Here is a 6,000-nt window from a genome sequence, read left to right as displayed (position 1 = left end):
CTTAGCATGATACTCTCCAATTTCATCCATTTGCCTGCAAATGCCATAATTTTATCATTTTTTTTTAATTGTAAACAAATGGGATACATGTTGTTTCTCTGTTTGTACATGGAGTCAAGGCATACCATTTGTGTAATCATAAATTTACATAGGGTAATGTCATTTGATTCATCCTGTTATTTTTTCCCTTCCCCCCACCCCTCCCACCCTCTTATCCCTCTATACAGTCCTTCCACCATTTTTACCACCCTCCTTAACTCTAACCCTAAACCTAACCCTAACCCTAACGCTAACCCCTCTCACCCCCCATTATATGTCCTCATCCACTTATCAGTGAGATCATTCGTCCTTTAGTTTTTTGAGATTGGCTTATCTCACGTAGCATGATATTCTCCAATTTCATCCATTTGCTTGCAAATGCCATAATTTTATCATTCTTTATGGCTGAGTAATATTCCATTGTATATATATGCCACAGTTTCTTTATCCATTCATCAATTGAAGGACATCTAGGTTAGTTCCACAATCTGGCTATTGTGAATTGAGCAACTATGAACATTGATGTGGCTGTATCTCTGTAGTATGCTGATTTTAAGTCCTTTGTTTATAGACCAAGGAGTGGGATAGCTGGGTCAAATGGTGGTTCCCTTCTAAGCTTTCTGAGGAATCTCCATACTGCTTTCCAGAGTGGCTGCACTAATTTGCAACCCCGCCAACAATGTATGAGTGTACCTTTTTCCCAAATCTTCGCCAACACCTATTGTTACTTGTATTCTTGATAATCACCATTCTAATTGGTGTGAGATGGAATCTTAGGGTAGTTTTGACTGCATTTCTCTTATTACTAGAGATGTTGAACATTTTTTCATATATCTGTTGATTGCTTGTAGATCTTCTTCTATGAAGTGTCTGTTCATTTCCTTAGCCCATTTGTTGATTGGGTTATTTGTATTCTTGGTGTAGTGTTTTTTGAGTTTTTTTTATATTCTGGAGATTAGTGCTCTATCTGAAGTATGAGTGGCAAAGATTTTCTCCCACTCTGTAGGTTCTCTCTTCACATTGCTGATAGTTTCCTTTGCTGAGAGAAAGCTTTTTCATTGAATCTATCCCAGTTGTTGATTCTTGCTATTATTTCTTGTGCTATGGGAGTCTTGTTAAGGAAGTCTGATCCTAAGCTGACATGTTGAAGATTTGGACCTACTTTTTCTTCTATAAGATGAAGGTTCTCTGGTCTGATTCCGAGGCCCTTGATCCATTTTGAGTTGAGTTTTGTGCAGGGTGAGAGATAGGGGTTTAATTTCATTCTGTTGCATATGGATTTCCAATTCTCCCAGCACCATTTTTTGAAGAGGCTATCTTTTCTCCATTGCATATTTTTGGCCCCTTTGTCTAGTATGAGAAGATCAGATATATTTGGGTTTGTATCCGTGTCCTCTATTCTGGAACATTGATCTACCTGTCTATTTTGGTACCAATACCATGCTGTTTTTGTTACTATTGCTTTGTAGTAGAGTTGAAGATCTGGTATTGTGATACCCCCTGCTTCGCTCTCCCTGCTAAGGATTGCTTTAGCTATTCTGAGTTTCTTCTTATTCCAGATGAATTTCATGATTGCTTGCTCTATTTCTGTAAGGTATGTCATTGGGATTTTAATTGGAATTGCATTGAATCTGTATAGCACTTTATGTAGTATGGCCATTTTGACAATATTAATTCTTCCTATCCAAGAACATGGGAGATCTTTCCATCTTCTAAGGTTTTCTTTAATTTCCTTCTTTAGTGTTCTGTAGTTCTCATTGTAGAGGTCTTTCACCTCTTTTGTGAGATTGATTCCCAAGTATTTTATTTTTTTCGATGCTATTGTGAATGGGGTAGTTTTCCTAATTTCTCTTTCTGAAAATTCATTGCTTATGTATAAAAATGCATTGGATTTATGAGCATTGATCTTGTAACCTGCTACTTTACTGAATTCACTTATGAGTTCTAAAAGTTTTCTGGTGGAATTTCCTGGTTCCTCTAAATATATAATCATGTCATCAGTGAACAGGGATAGTTTGAGTTCTTCTTTTCCTATTGGTATCCCTTTAATTTCTTTGGTTTGTCTAATTGCTCTGGCTAGAGTTTCAAGGATGATGTTGAATAGAAGTGGTGAAAGAGGGCATCCCTGCCGTGTTCCAGTTTTTAAGAGGAATGCTTTCAGTTTTTCACCATTTAGAATGATATTGGTCATGGACTTAGCATAGATGGCCTTTACAATGTTAAGGAATGTTCCCCCTATCCCTATTTTTTCTAGTGTTTTGAGCATGAAGGGATGCTGTATTTTTTTTTCCTTTCCCCCCCACCCCTCCCACCCCTCTTTTCCCTTTATACAGTCCTTCTTTCCTTCATTCTTACCGCTTTCCTTATCCCTAACTCTAAACCTAACCCTAAACCTAATGCTAACCCCTCCCACTCCCCATTATATGTCCTCATCCGCTTATCAGCGAGATCATTCGTCCTTTAGTTTTTTGAGATTGGCTTATCTCACGTAGCATGATATTCTCCAATTTCGTCCATTTGCCTACAAATGCCATAATTTTATCATTCTTCATTGCGGAGTAATATTCCATTGTATATATATGCCACAGTTTCTTTATCCATTCATCAACTGAAGGGCATCTAGGTTGGTTCCACAATCTGGCTATGGTGAATTGAGCAGCAATGAACATTGATGTGGCTGTATCTCTGTAGTATGCTGATTTTAAGTCCTTTGGGTATAGGCCAAGGAGTGGGATAGCTGGGTCAAATGGTGTTTCCATTCCAAGCTTTCTGAGGAATCTCCACACTGCTTTCCAGAGTGGCTGCACTAATTTGCAACCCCACCAGCAATGCATGAGTGTTCCTTTTTCACCACATCTTCGCCAACACCTATTGTTGCTTGAATTCTTGATAATCGTCATTGTAATTGGGGTGAGATGAAATCTTAGGGTAGTTTTGATTTGCATTTCCCTTATTACTAGGGGTGTTGAACATTTTTTCATATATCTGTTGATTACTTGTACATCTTCTTCTGTGAAGTGTCTGTTCATTTCCTTAGCCCATTTGTTGATTGGATTATTTGTATTCTTCGTGTAGAGTTTTTTGAGTTCTTTATAGATTCTGGAAATTAGCGCTCTATCTGAGGTATGGTTGGCAAAGATATTCTCCCACTCTGTAGGCTCTCTCTTCACATTGTTGATAGTTTCCTTTGCTGAGAGAAAGCTTTTTAGTTTGAATCTATCCCAGTTGTTGATTCTTGCTTTTATTTCTTGTGCTATTGGAGTCCTGTTGAGGAAGTCTGGTCCTAAGCCGACATGTTGAAGCTCTGGACCTTCTTTTTCTTCTATAAGATGCAAGGTCTCTGGTCTGATTCCGAGATCCTTAATCCATTTTGAGTTTAGTTTCGTGCATGGTGAGAGATAGGGGTTAAATTTCATTCTATTGCATATGGTTTTCCAGTTTTCCCAGCACCATTTGTTGAAGAGGCTATCTTTTCTCCATTGCATATTTTTGGAACCTTTGTCTAGTATGAGAAAATTGGATTTATTTGGGTTTGTGTCCATGTCCTCTATTCTGTACCATTGATCTACCTGTCTATTTTGGTACCAATACCATGCTGTTTTTGTTACTATTGCTTTGTAGTAGAGTTGAAGATCTGGTATTGCAATACCCCCTGCTTCGCTCTTGCTACTGAGGATTGCTTTAGCTATTCTAGGTTTTTTATTCTTCCAGATGAATTTCATAATTGCTTGCTCTATTTCTGCAAGGTACATCATTGGGATTTTAATTGGAATTGCATTGAATCTGTATAGCACTTTAGGTAGTATAGCCATTTTGACAATATTAATTCTGCCTATCCAAGAACATGGGAGATCTTTCCATCTTCTAAGGTTTTCTTGAATTTCTTTCTTTAGTGTTCTGTAGTTCTCATTGTAGAGGTCTTTCACCTCTTTTGTGAGATTGATTCCCAAGTATTTTATTTTTTTCGATGCTATTGTGAATGGGGTAGTTTTCCTAATTTCTCTTTCTGAAGATTCATCGCTTATGTATTAAAATGCATTGGATTTATGAGCATTGATCTTGTAACCTGCTACTTTACTGAATTCACTTATGAGTTCTAAAAGTTTTCTGGTGGAATTTCCAGGTTCCTCTAAATATATAATCATGTCATCAGCGAACAGGGATAGTTTGAGTTCTTCTTTTCCTATTCGTATCCCTTTAATTTCTTTGGTTTGTCTGATTGCTCTGGCTAGAGTCTCAAGGACGATGTTGAATAGAAGCGGTGAAAGAGGGCATCCCTGCCTTGTTCCAGTTTTTAGGGGGAACGCTTTCAGTTTTTCACCATTTAGAATGATATTAGCCATGGGCTTAGCGTAGATTGCCTTTATAATGTTAAGGAATGTTCCCACTACCCCAATTTTTTCTAGTGTTTTGAGCATGAAGGGATGCTGTATTTTATCGAATGCTTTTTCTGCATCTATTGAAATAATCATGTGATTCTTAACTTTAAGTCTGTTGACATGGTGAATGACATTTATTGATTTCCGAATGTTGAACCACCCTTGCATCCCTGGGATAAAACCCACTTGATCGTGGTGCACTATCTTTTTAATATATTTTTGTATGCGATTTGCTAAATTTTGTTGAGAATTTTTGCATCGATGTTCGTTAAGGATATTGGTCTGAAATTTTCTTTCCTCGATGTGTCTCTGTCTGGTTTAGGTATCAGGGTGATATTGGCTTCATAGTATGAGTTTGGGAGGGTTCCCTCCTCTTCTGTTTCATGGAATACTTTGAGGAGTATTGGAATGAGCTCTTCTTTAAAGGTTTTGTAGAACTCAGCTGAGAACCCATCTGGTCCTGGACTTGTGCTTTTTGGTAGGCTTTTGATGACCTCTTCTATTTCATTGCTTGAAATTGATTTATTTAAGTTGTATATATCCTCCTGGTTCAGTTTAGGTAATTCATATGTCTCTAGAAACCTGTTGATTCCTTTGAGATTTTCTGTTTTGTTGGAATATAGATTTTCAAAATAGCTTCTAATTATGTTTTGTACTTCACTCGTGTCTGTTGAGATATTTCCTTGTTCATTCCAAATTTTAGTAATTTGGGTTTTCTCTTGCTTTCTCTTTGTGTGTGTGGCTAAGGGTTTATCAATTTTATTGTTTCAAAGAACCAACTCTTTATTTTGTTAATTTTTCCAATTGTTTCTTTTGTTTCAATTTTGTTGATTTCAGCTCTGTTTTTAACTATTTCTTGTCTTCTATTATTTTTGGTGTTGGTCTGCTCTTTTTCTAGGGCTTTGAGCTATAGTGGTATGTCATTTATTTGTTGATTTCTACTTCTTTTATTTAATGAGCTCCATGAAATAAATTTTCCTCTAAGTACTGTTTTCATAGTGTCTCAGAGATTTTGAAATGATGTGTCTTTGTTCTTGTTTACTTCTAAGAATTTTTTTATTTCCCTCCTGATGTCTTCTGTTATCCATTCATCATATAATAGCATATTATTTAATCTCCAGGTGTTGGAGAAGTTTCTGTTTTTTTTTTTATTGTAAACAAATGGGATACATGTTGTTTCTCTGCCTGTACATGGCGTAAAGGCATACCATTTGTGTAATCATAAATTTACATAGGGTAATGTTGTTTGATTCATTCTGCCATTTTTTCCCTTCTCCCCCACCCCTCCCACTCCTCCCCTCCCTCTATACAGTCCTTCCTTCCTCCATTCCTGCCCCACTCCCTAAACCCAAGTCCAATCCCAACACTAACTCCTCCCACCCCCCATTATGTGTCATCATCCACTTATTAGTGATATCATTCTTCCTTTGGTTAGGTCGTTTATTTGTTGAGTTTTACTTCTTTTATTGAATGCGTTCCACGAAATAAATTTTCCTCTAAGTACTGCTTTCATAGTGTCCCAGAGATTTTGATATGATGTTTCTTTGTTCTCGTTTACCTCTATGAATTTTTTAATTTCCTT

The sequence above is a fragment of the Sciurus carolinensis genome, chromosome 1 (genome assembly GCF_902686445.1).
Source record: "Sciurus carolinensis chromosome 1, mSciCar1.2, whole genome shotgun sequence".
In the NCBI taxonomy this organism is placed as follows: Eukaryota; Metazoa; Chordata; class Mammalia; order Rodentia; family Sciuridae; genus Sciurus; species Sciurus carolinensis.
Note: the sequence above shows the minus strand (reverse complement) of the source record.